Source organism: Arachis hypogaea, chromosome 1, assembly GCF_003086295.3.
Source record: "Arachis hypogaea cultivar Tifrunner chromosome 1, arahy.Tifrunner.gnm2.J5K5, whole genome shotgun sequence".
Taxonomy (NCBI): Eukaryota; Viridiplantae; Streptophyta; class Magnoliopsida; order Fabales; family Fabaceae; genus Arachis; species Arachis hypogaea.
In genome coordinates, this window is record NC_092036.1 from 84,572,062 (window position 1) to 84,585,310 (window position 13,249).

Below are 13,249 nucleotides of genomic sequence, written 5' to 3' on the forward strand. Positions count from 1 at the left end.
AATAAGGCAGGCTGTACCTCAATGATCCCCAGTTTCTTCATTACAGAGAATGGCATAAGGTTTATGCCTGACCCCAGGTCACACAGAGCCTTGTTAAAGGTCATGGTGCCTATGGTACAGGGTATTAAGAATTTACCAGGATCTTATCTCTTTTGAGGTAAAGTTTTCCCAGGAGGTCTTTCTCACTAGGATTTTCATCCTTCTCCTCCCTTGTGCATTTGGCCATATTGATTACTTCAATGGCCTTGCAATCTCCTTTTGGATTCTCTTCTGTATTGCTTGGGAGAATACTGGGAGGAGTTTCAATGATTTTCTTACTCAGCTGGCGCACTTGTGCCTCCAGATTTCTAATGGAGGACCTTGATTCACTCATGAAACTTAAAGTGGCTTTTGACAGATCAGAGACTAAGTTTGCTAAATTAGAGGGGCTCTGTTCAGAATTTTTTGTCTGTTGCTGAGAAGATGATGGAAAACGCTTGTTATTACTGAGCCTATTTCTTCCACCATTGTTAAAGCCTTGTTGAGGCTTTTGTTGATCCTTCCATGAGAAATTTGGATGATTTCTCCATGATGAGTTATAGGTGTTTCCATAAGGTTCACCCATGTAATTAACCTCTATCATTGCAGGGTTCTCAGGATCATAAGCTTCTTCAGAAGCTGCCTCTTTAGTATTGCTGGATGCATTTTGCCATCCATTAAGACTTTGAGAGATCATGTTGACTTGCTGAGTCAACACTTTGTTCTGAGCCAATATGGCATTCAGAGCATCAATTTCAAGAACTCCCTTCCTCTGAGGCATCCCACTATTCACGGAATTCCTCTCAGAAGTGTACATGAATTGGTTATTTACAACCATGTCAATAAGTTCTTGAGCCTCTTCAGGAGTTTTCTTTAGGTGAATAGATCCACCTACAGAATGGTCCAATGACATCTTGGAAAACTCAGATAGACCATAATAGAATATATCTAATATGGTCCATTCTGAAAACATGTCAGAAGGACACTTTTTGGTCATCTGCTTGTATCTTTCCCAAGCTTCATAGAGGGATTCACCATCTTTTTGCTTGAAGGTCTGAACATCCACTCTAAGCTTGCTCAGCTTTTGAGGAGGAAAGAATTTATCCAAGAATGCCGTGACCAGCTTTTCCCAGGAGTCCAGGCTATCTTTAGGTTGTGAGTCCAACCATGTTCTAGCTATGTCTCTTACAACAAAAGGGAAAAGCATGAGCCTGTAGACTTCAGGATCTACTCCGTTCGTCTTAATAGTCTCACAAATCTGGAAGAACTCAGTTAAAAACTAGTAAAGATCTTCAGATGGAAGACCATAAAACTTGCAGTTCTGTTGCATTAAAGCAACTAGTTGAGGCTTAAGTTCAAAATTGTTGGCTCCAATAGCAGGAATGGAGATGCTTCTTCCATCAAATTTGGACGTTGGTTTTGTGAAGTCACCAAGCATTCTCCTTGCATTATTGTTGTTGGGTTTGGCTGCCATCTCCTTCTCTTGTTTGAAAATTTCAGAAAGGTTGCCTCTGGATTGTTGTAGTTTAGCTTCTCTTAGTTTCCTCTTCAGAGTCCTTTCAGGTTCTGGATTGATGCCAGGGCATCTTGGCCAGTTTCACTGACCTTTTCTTTACTGTTTTTAAGGTAGTTTCATGCATTTCCTTAGAAAATAAGCTAGTTTTAGGTAGATATTCACTTACACCTTGATTCAAGCATACATTGTGAATTTTACATGATTTTATGAGGATTTTGCATGAGTTTAATAACAAATTGTATGTTGCATTACCCATGACTTAGACTAGAACTTTGATGCACTCTATTGCTTGATTTCAGGACCAAAGGAAGCAAGGAAGAACCACTTAGCAGTCACGTTAATCTAATTAACGTTACCACTAACGTGGAATGGGAGGTAACTTGCAAAGTTAATGAGAAAAGTGATTGCCAATAACGCTCTCGAAGCCATCATTTCCCACGTTAAGAGTCACGTTAACTAAGTTAACGTGAACTCTAACGTGAAGAAGGGACTTTGAGCCAACGTTAGTGACACTTAACATTATCACTAACGTTGGCCAATGATCATAAGTGGCTACGTTAGAGTCCACGTTAACTTAGTTAACGTGGCCTCTAATGTTAAAAGGGGGAAGGAAGCCAACGTTAGTGACACTCAACATTGTCACTAACGTTGGCCTAAGGTGCAATGTACCACGTTAACTCCCACGTTAACTTGGTTAACGTGGGAGCTAATGTAAGAGGCAAGGGTGGTCGACAACGTTAGTGACACCCAACATTGTCACTAACGTTGGAAGCAACCACAAAACCCCAAGGAGCCACGTTAACCTCCATGTTAACTTAGTTAACGTTGAAAGCTAACGATGATGAGTGAAAGATGAACCAACGTTAGTGACATTCAACATTGTCACTAACGTTGGGGATGGCTGAATGGCCACGTTAGAAGCCACGTTAACCTAGTTAACGTGGACTCTAACGTGAGGCAAAGGGGTACATTGGAACGTTAGTGACAATGTTGAGTGTCACTAACGTTCTCGAACTCATACTTTCACTAAAACGTTAACACCCCTAACGTCCTGAGCTAAAGTCTCTGCCCACTTCACACTTTCTCTCTGCAAGTAAAACAAAGCCCAAATGAAGAAGAGAACTGCTTCAAACTCAAGATCCAAAGGCCCAAGACTTGAAGAGCCAACTAGAAGCTGAGAAGAGTAGTATATATAGGAGTAGCTTTAAATTATTTAGGATTTCTGGGAAAGGGGAAAATAGCACTACTCTCTATATTTTACTCTTCTAGTTCCATGATGTATTTTCCATCTTTGTTTTCATTTTCTAGAGCTATAAACAACTAAACCCCTTTCATTGGTTTAGGGAGCTCTGTTGTAAGTTGATGGATCAATACTAATTTTCATTATTCTTCTTCTATCTTTTCTCTTGATTTTACTTGAAAGCTATCGATCTTCATCCCATTGAGTAGCTATCTTGGAAAAGAAGCTATTCAAACCTGGACCTCTTCTGAGCCTTGAAAGAGGAATGAAGAGATCAAGCTAGAAATTCTTTCTCATGCTGGACCAAATTGGGTTTGGATGGATATGTGACTATAATCCTCTCAATACTTGATTTGGGAAATGCATGTGGTATAATCAGTGACCACACTTCATCTCTTCTCATGAGAAATTGACCAAGGAATTGGCTATTGATTAAGTTTTGAGAGATTGAATTGCAAGAAATTGTAATTCAATCAATTAAGATTGCCAAGGAGATCAATGAGTGCATTGATTGAGGAAAAGATGAAAATGAACTTGATCCGGAGAATTGCAACATCTCCTGCGCCCAATGAACTCCCCAATTCTGATCTCACCCATTCTCTTTAATTTCTGCGTTTACGTTCATGAGCAAACACCCCATTCCCTTTTACAATTCTGCAATTTACTTCCAGTCATTTACTTTCAGCCCTTTAATTCTAGCATTTACTTTTTATGTTATTTACATTTCCTCCATTTTATTTTATGCAAATCTCAACCCAAATTCTGAATTTGCTCAACTAGAACGTTCTTCTAATTAAATTTGCTTGATCAATCAATCCCTGTGGGATTCGACCTCACTCTATTGTGAGTTTTTACTTGATAACAAATTCGGTACACTTGCCGAAGGAAATTTGTTGAGAGACAGTTTCCACATGCATCAAGTTTATGGTGCCGTTGCCGGGGATTGATTGTGCATCAACAATGATTAAATTAGGAGATCACTAGATTGAGCATTTTTGTTTTGTTGATTTAATTTTCTGTTTTAGTAATTTACTTTTTGTCTTAGTTAACCTCTCCCTTTCCCCATCTACTCTTTCGTGTTCTTTGTAATTTACCATTCAGTTTGCTAACCCACTAACTGTTTGATATATTGCATCACTCACAACTAATAGTAATTCTGACAGCAATACTATTTGCACATATTGTTACTTGCTTGTACCTGTTGGTTGTATGACAGGGAGAAGAAGCGGGGCTTTAACTTCCTTCGATTCTGAACCAGAGAGGACCTTCCTTAGATTAAGGAGGGAAGCAAGAGGAAAACATGAAATCGGTACTGAAGAGGAGGAGGAACACTTTGAACTAAACATGGAAGGCAACATGGAAAACCAACATGAAGAAGAGGCTAATAACCATGGGGGAGGAGGTAGAGCAAATCATGCTGGGGAGGATAGAAGAGTGTTAGGCTCTTATATCAATCCAAACCCAGGCAACTGTGGAAGTAGCTTTCAGAAGCCCACCATACATGCCAACAATTTTGAGCTAAAACCTCAGCTCATCACTCTTGTGCAGAATAATTGCTCATTTGGAGGAGGTGCTCAAGAAGACCCGAATCAACACTTGACCACCTTCTTGAGGATCTGTGACACAGTGAAGTCCAATGGGGTCCACCCGGATGTCTATAGGCTGCTCTTGTTCCCTTTTTCACTCGGGGACAAGGCATCCAAATGGCTTGAATCCTTCCCAAAAGAAAGCCTGACAAATTGGGAGGAGGTAGTGAATAAGATTTTGGCAAGGTTTTACCCCCCTCAAAGGATCAATAGGCTGAGAACTGAAGTGCAGACGTTCAGACAGCAAGATGGGGAGACACTTTATGAAGCTTGGGAAAGGTTCAAAGACCTAACAAGGAGGTGTCCACCAAATATGTTCAATGAATGGGGGCAGTTGCACATCTTCTATGAAGGCTTGTCATATGAATCAAAGACGGCAATATACCATTTCTCTGGAGGATCATTGAACAAGAAGAAGACCATTGAAGAAGCCATAGATATAATTGAGACTGTAGCTGAGAATGACTACTTCTATGCTTCCGAAAGAGAGAACACTAGAAGAGTGATAGAGCTAAACAATGTAGATGCTCTGCTGGCTCAGAACAAGCTCATTACCAAGCAGCTAGCTGACCTCACCAAGAAGATGGAGAGGAACCAAGTGGCAGCAATCACCACCTCCTCAACAACCCAAGACGGAGTTGAAGAAGAAGCAGAAGGTAACCTTGAGCAAGCCAACTACATTGGGAATTCACCTAGATAGAACCATGATCCATACTCCAAGACATACAACCCTGGATGGAGGAACCACCCAAATTTTGGGTGGGGGAATCAGCAAGATCAAAGCCAAGACCAGAGACGTTACAACTCCAACAATAATGCAGCTCATTAACAATTCACATAGAGGACATATCAACACCCCCACAACAACACTTCTCCACACCCATATCAAAACCACAACAACACCTCTCATCCTTCCACCTCTAATCCCAATCTACCATCAATTGATGACAGACTCTCTAAGCTTGAAACCTTACTTGAAGGAATATGCCAAGAGATTCAAGAAAACAAGGTGTTCAAAGAGGAGGTGCGAGCCAATATTAAGAACCAGGGAGAGACCATCAAGAAGCTGGAATTCCAAGTGGGATGCTTAGCTCAGAAGATTTCCAAACCTACTGATAGCTTCCCAAGTGACACGGAGAAAAACCCAAGTGGAGAAGCAAAGAAAGTAAGATGGGAAGATTGCAAAATGGTCACTACAAGTGATCAAGAGGCTGAAGACAAGCAAGGCAAACTCTCCAAACAGCCTAAAGACAACTCAATAGAGGAGGAGGATAGAGATCTGATCGGGGTAAAACTTGTCTCTTAACAAATTCCCATTCGGCAAGTGTACCGAATTTGTCGTCAAGTAAAAACTCACAATAGAGTGAGGTCGAATCCCACAGGGATTGATTGATCAAGCAACTTTAATTAGAGGAATGATCTAGTTGAGCGAATCCATGAATAGAGTTGATGATTGCAGAAATTAAAATGGCGAGAAAGTAAATGACTGAAAGTAAATAGCAGAATTGTAAATGGGAATAGGGGAATTGCTCATAAAAGTAAATTACAGAAAATAAAAAGAATGGGTAAGATCAGAAATGGGGAGTTCATTGGGCTTAGGAGATGTTGCATTCTCCGGATCAATTTCATTTTCATCTCTTCCTCAATCAATGCACTCATTGATCTCCTTGGCAATCTTAAGTGATTGAATCACAATTTCTTGCAATTCAATCTCTCAAATCTTGATTAATAGCCAATTCCTTGGTCAATTGCGCATGAGAAGAGATGAAGTGTGGTCACTGATTATGCCACATGCACTTCCCAAATCAAATGCTTAGAGGGTTATAGCCACATACCCATCCACACTCAATTTGGTCCAGCATGAGAAAGCATTTCTAGCTAATCTCTTCATTCCTCTTTCAAGGATCCGAAGAGATCCATGTTTGAATAGCTTCTTTTCCAAGATAACTATCCAATTGGATGAGGATTGAAAGCTTTCAAGTAAAATCAAAAGGAAAGATAGAAGAAGAATAAGAAAATTAGTATTGATCCATCAAATTACAACAGAGCTCCCTAACCCAATGAAAGGGGTTTAGTTGTTCATAGCTCTAGAAATCAAAATCAAAGATGGTGTGTGAAGGGGGGGAAATCCGAAGACCCCTCGTCAATCCCCCATTCATGAATGACTTGAATGTAAAAACTAAGGCCTTTATATAGGCTTTCCTAAATTACAAAATGAAATTAAAAGCAAATTACACTTAAATGAAAATTCCTATTCTAGATGCGTCTTGCGGCCTTGATTGGTTGACAATTGTGGGCTTGCTTGCTTGAGCTTTGAAGTGGACTTGAGAGAGAAGTGAGTCAAGTTGAGGTCCAGGTGCTAAAGTTAGTGCTAAAGTTAGCCACACTAACGCTACAAGTGTGGCGTTAGTGCTAAAGTTATTGTGCCTAACGTTGCACTTGCTGCCCAGTTGGTATTTTTGGGGCTTAAAAGATGCCTCTTGTTTGTACTCCAATTTCATGCCCATTATAGAGTATTATATATCGTTGGAAAGCTCTGCATGTCAGATTTCTAACGCAACTAAAATCATCTCAATTGGACCTCTGTAGCTCAAGTTATGCTCCTTTGAAGTAGACATGGTCGCTGGCATGGTCGCCAACGTTAATGAAAATGTTGAGTCTCAATAACGCCAGCGATTTCCCGTTTTTGAAGCTCAAACTTAGTGTCCACCCCATACTATTATATATTGTTGGAAAGCCCTAGATGTCTGCTTTCCAATGCTTTTGGAAGCGCATCATTTAGAGCTCTACAACTCGAGTTATACTTCTTGGAAGGTGAAGAGGTCAGTTGGCCTTAATACAGGTTGATACCATGTTCATCAATGCACTTTCGGGGCAGGTTTTCTCCCTCAACTTTAGTTTCAACCATGTAGTGCCATATATGCTTGGAAAGCTCTGGAATCCTACTTTCCAATGCCACTGAAATCACCTCATTTGGATCTTTGTGGCTCAAGTTATGCATGTTTGAAGAAGGCATGGTCAGGCTACCAGGTGGGACTTTTGCCCACGTTAACTTCCACGTTAACTGAGTTAACGTTGGAGTTAACGTGGCTCATTGTGGCTTGTGTGGCTCCTTCCAACGTTAGTGACAATGTTGAGTGTCACTAACGTTGGCCATCACCTTCTTTCATCCGCGTTAGCTTCCACGTTAACTAAGTTAACGTGGAAGTTAACGTGGCTTCCTTGGGGGTTGTGTGGTTGCTTTCAACGTTAGTGACAATGTTGGGTGTCACTAACGTTGTCGACCACCCTTGCCTCTTACATTAGCTCCCACGTTAACCAAGTTAACGTGGGAGTTAACGTTGCATTTTGCACTTAGGCCAACGTTAGTGACAATGTTGAATGTCACTAACGTTGGCTTCCTTCCCCATTTTAATGTTAGAGGCCATGTTAACTAAGCTAACGTGGACTCTAACGTGGCCACTTATGAGCTTGGTCCAACGTTAGTGATAATGTTAAGTGTCACTAACGTTGGCTCCATTTCCTTTCTTCAAAGTTAATGCCACTAACGTTCCAACTTTCCTTCCTTCCACGTTAGTGCCCACGTTAGTGTAACTAACGTAGCCACTAACGTGGCTCTTTTCTGCTTCTTTTTGCCTGAAATCAAACAAACAGAGTGCATCAAAGTCTTGCTCTTAATCATGGGATCATGCATCATCCAATTTATCATATAATTCATGCAAGATCCTCATGAAATCATGTAAAGTGCACAATGTATACTTGAATCAAGAAGTAAGTGAAATTCTACACAAAACTAGCTTATTTCCTAAGAAAATGCATGAAACTACCTTAAAAACAGTGAAGAAAAGGTCAGTGAAACTGGCCAAAATGCCCTGGCAACAAGATCACCAAGAACCAGAAATCTCACAACAAGAGTTGCTTAAGCTCTATGCACCATTTCCCTAATTGCTCAATGGTGCTGTGGGGAAGAGAATATACTCAAGGTTCCTAGACTTGTTTGCATCTCTGCATGTGAACATACCATTCATCAGGGCCATCCAACAAATGCCTGCATTCATCAAGTATATGAAGGAACTTCTTCCCAGGAAAAGCTCACCCAAAGGAGGCCAGACTATAGTGTTGAACAAGGAATGTAGTGCCCTTATTCAACCTGAGTTGCCTGCAAAAAGAAAAGACCCAGGGAGTTTTCACATCCCCTGTGCCATAGGAGAAATAATGTTCGATAGAGCACTCTGTGATTTGGGGGCAAGCATCAACTTACTGCCATTATCCTTGGTAAAGAGGCTGCAGATCAATGAGATAATGCCCACAGATGTGGTCATCAGACTGGCTGACAAGACTCAAAAGCAAGCAATAGGAGTGGTGGAGAATGTGTTGCTAAAAGTTGGGAAATACTTTCTCCCAACAGACTTTGTCATTCTGGACATGGAAGAGAGTCACACTCACCCAATCATATTGGGAAGACCATTCCTAGCTATAGCCAGAGCACTCATAGATGTGGAGAAAGGAAAGCTAATATTGAGGATCCATGATGAACGACTCAGCTTTAATGTCTTCAAACTCTCACAGGAATCAGACCAAGAGCACAAGGAACCAAGCAAAGATCACAATGAGATGTTGAAGGAAGAAGCAAGCATTGAAGCACACCCAACCCATCTAGGGAAACCCATGCATGAGGAACAAGGAAATAGGCAGTTGTCACAACTCAAGGAAAAATTGGAGGAACCTAAACCACCAGAGATATGTGAAGAAAGCAACAAAAACACCTTAGAGGAAGGAGTTATCAAGAGCAAGGCAATGTTAAAAGAAACAAGGAAGAAGGTACCAAGGAAGTGGATGAACAAAAAGATCCTTACGGAAGACTTCTCTCTAGGGGATAGAGTGATCTCAGCTTACTTCCCAGATATTCCCCCTAATCTCCCCACTGTACCATCTCAGTTACCTAAGGTCTTCACTATCAACAGAGTTCTCTCCCTGGAACATGTCGAGATCATTGATACAACCAATGGATACAAGTCCACAGCAAGAGGGGAAGACATCAAGCATTACCAAACACCCTGATGAGGGAGAAACGTCAAGCTAGTGACGCTAAAGAAGCGCTTCATGGGAGGCAACCCATGTTTTATATGCTTTTAGAAGATAGTGAATAAGTCAACATTTATGAATTCCAACTCAAACTTGACAAACACTTGGTGAAAACCTTATTGTGCAGTATATAGTGAGGAATAAGTTTGGTGTTCAAAGCAAACCAAGATGCATGCTAGTCTTGGGAGCTTTGAACAAAACTTTTCATCACAGTGCTCCAAACTAAGTTTGGTGTCACCCCAAGGTGCCACCAATGTGCATATAAGGACACACAGTTAGTTAGTTAGTTGGAGTTCATAAATGAACAATCTAATCTTTTCTTTTCTTTGCCGTAAAGTTTCAATTGTCTTTGGTATTGATATTATTCTCACCTTTCTTATTTTGTCTTTATAGGGAAAAGAAAAGGAGCATTAAAAGTGATGGATTGGACAACTAAACAAAGAAGGTTCGGACACCACAAAAGGAGGGACTACAAACGGGTCCTAAAAAGGGAATGCATTGGAAAGTGTTGCCATGCAACATTGAAAAAAAGGGACCCCTAAAAGACCGAGCAATCTCCATCAATAAGTGATGATCCTTGTCCTTTATCCATGCATAACCCCCACCGTCCATCAAGTAACTACTCCATCAATCCATACCCTCCATTATCTCACAACTTCTCTATATAAATGAACCATGTTCCGTACCCACTCTTCACACCTCTCCATTTCGGAACTAAGCACGATCTACCCCATTACAAACACCACCCTTACTCTCTTCATTGCAATAAAACCCTAAACAACCAAAAGTCTCACACCCTTACCACCTTCACACAACTTTCATTCATGGCTTCTTCAAGTTCTAAATGAAGGAAGGGAAAAGAACTCATGGAGCAACACCCATATGATGAAAAGAGATTTAGAAGCTTGTATCATGCATTGCAATACGGGTAGATGGTTGACAAGAAAATCATTTATGAGCTGGGATTTCAAGTGAAAAAAACTGAGTGTCCAGAAATCACAGAGAAAGTAGAAAAGAGAAGATGGGAGCTCCTTACTGATCCGGTCATTAAGGTGAATGCAATCCTCATAAGAGAATTTTATGTGAATGCGGTCCGATATGATAAGAAAGATGAGTCATATACAAGCTTTGTGAGAGGAAAGATGGTGGATTTTGGTCCCATGAGTGTCATGAGGGCACTGAAACTACGGTCTATACCGTTTGAAGAAGAAAGTTATCACTCAAGATTGGACAACAACCCTAATTATGACCAGATTTTGCGAGACATTTGTGTACCCGGAGCTGACTGGGAAAGGTCTGCGGGAAAGAAACCAAAGTTCATCAAGAGAACAGATCTCACTCCTGAAGCCAAGGGGTGGTTTGAGCTAGTGAGGAGGTCTATCCTCCCAACTGCAAATAACTCAGAGGTGAATCTCAAGAGAGCAACAATGCTACACTGTATACTGAAGGGAGGAGAAATCAAGGTTCATGAACTCATAGCTGAAGGCATTAGAAAGATGGCAGAGAAAAGCGACTCAAGAGGAACGTTAGGTTACCCCAGCACTATTTACCGAATATGCAAGAAAGCTGGGGTGGTTTTTGAAGATGAGGATTCCGTGTGGATAAAGGAAGGCATTCCAATAACGATCCGAAGGATGAATGCTGCCACATCCCCCCTGCCTCAACAGAAGCAAAGGAAGAGGACAGCCCCTCAAGTAGTGGAAGGACAAGTCGCAGAGGGGCAAGCACCATAGACCTTGGACCTGCACCAATTGCAGGAAGCCATTGATGGCTTGTCTAGACAGTAGTTGGAAAGCCAAGGAGCACAGAAAGAGCTTCAACTATAGATGATGGGGTAGCAAGAGGAAGCACTCTCAAGGTGGATGACTCAGCAAGGTGAGTGGCAAAGGCAAATGATGGAATAGCAACTAAGTCAAGGGCAACAATGGGGAGAAACATTCAACAGGATGGAACAAAGGCAAAATGAGCAACAAGAGTCCATCCAGAGGCTAATCAACATCCAAGCACATCAAGGGGCACACATACATGAGATGCATCGAAGACAAATAGAACACACAGAACTATTGGACGAGCAAAGGGCATTTGCAGAAGGAGTTTACATGAGCGAGACAGGGCATCACATAAACACTCAAGCCAGGCTCGGATACCTAGTAGGACAGCTGCCTATATTGCACCCAGGAATCACAAAGTATGAAGAAGTGAAGGATGAATTAGCACGAGAAGATAGACAAAGGGTGGAAGAGAGTCATGAATCAGTAAGGAAGGCACTTGAGGATTGGAAGCAAGCAAGATTGGCGCGGATGCGAGGAAAGGCAAGAGGACACAAGTAGGACAAGCAAGGAAAAGAGCATGGACGGCCACAAGAGTAAAAGGTGGTGGAGTTCCTTCTTTACTCCATCTTTTTCTATGCTTTAAATAAGGAACATCTTGTATGAAATAGAACATGCTTCCATGTTAGTTTGAACCTTTTCAATTATGCATTTTAAGTTTAATTGCTTAGGTCTATGATTTCTGGTTTAAGTGTTACTGCATCATACCATTACTTATTGTATGCTTGTCTTGTAAAATCAAATGAAAAAGAGAATGATTTTTCTTCAAAAGACCAGAGTTGAGTTCATGATAAGGAGTAAGTTTCTGAGTTTGTGGTGTAGTCATAAGTTAGCTAAGTTGGTTCAACCATAAGGTGGGGATGACAACTATCTGGCCTGAATACTATACTTTGAATATACTCATGAGACTAAGTAAATAACAAGATCCTAATAAGAGAAAGGGAAAGAACACTTAAAGTGAAAAATAAAAGAAAAAGAGTAAGCAATAAGGCTAGGCACCAATGGTTTTAATCTTGAGGCATGTGTCTGTGGTGTTCCTGTGTGAGGGATTTACTTGGATGAATAAGCTCTTAGGGGTGCCTTATCACTTGGTAACTTGGGTTAACTAACTCGGGATTATCAGCTGAAAGTCCACTATCAAGAGTAACCCTCACTACATAGCATTTAGTTTCCCGAAGAGGTGCTGGACACCAAGGTCTCAAGAAGGAAAATAAATGAACCAGATGCCTGTGGTGTGTATGTATGGGGGAGAGACTTGAGGGAGTAAGTCCTTAGGGGTGTCTCAACACCTAGCACCTTGAACCAATTGGTTCGGGAGTGTTGGCTGAAAGCTTATCTTAAACAGTTGCCCCCTTACAGAGCACTTAGCTTGAAGAACACAAATAAGCCCTGGAATGACAATAAAAGGATCAATAAAGTCTCATGGGATGTAAGCAAAATCAGTGTTTTAGGACATGATAAAGGTCTGAAAGCCAGTAATGGAATGAACCTAAGTTGCTATGCATGAAACCACCATAAAATCAGTGACATGACTTCCATAAGAATGACTCATTTCTCTTGGCATTCCATTCATCATTCTCTTGTTCTGGTACTTGCGTAGGGACAAGCAAGCTTTAAGTTTGGTGTTGTGATGCCAGGGCATCTTGGCCAGTTTCACTGACCTTTTCTTTACTGTTTTTAAGGTAGTTTCATGCATTTCCTTAGGAAATAAGCTAGTTTTAGGTAGATATTCACTTACACCTTGATTCAAGCATACATTGTGAATTTTACATGATTTCATGAGGATTTTGCATGAGTTTAATAACAAATTGTATGTTGCATTACCCATGACTTGGACTAGAACTTTGATGCACTCTATTGCTTGATTTCAGGACCAAAGGAAGCAAGGAAGAACCACATAGCAGTCACGTTAATCTAATTAACGTTACCACTAACGTGGAATGGGAGGTAACTTGAAAAGTTAATGAGAAAAGTG

General features: G+C 41.0%; 1 non-coding gene across 1 annotated transcript; it reads left to right on the forward strand.

The window, feature by feature from the left end:
- Nucleotides 1-989: 989 nt before the first annotated feature.
- On the forward strand, nucleotides 990-1,093 carry LOC112713977 (small nucleolar RNA R71). The gene has a single exon (XR_003158940.1). It is a non-coding gene; the product is annotated as a small nucleolar RNA R71 (small nucleolar RNA).
- The last annotated feature ends 12,156 nt before the right edge of the window (nucleotides 1,094-13,249 follow it).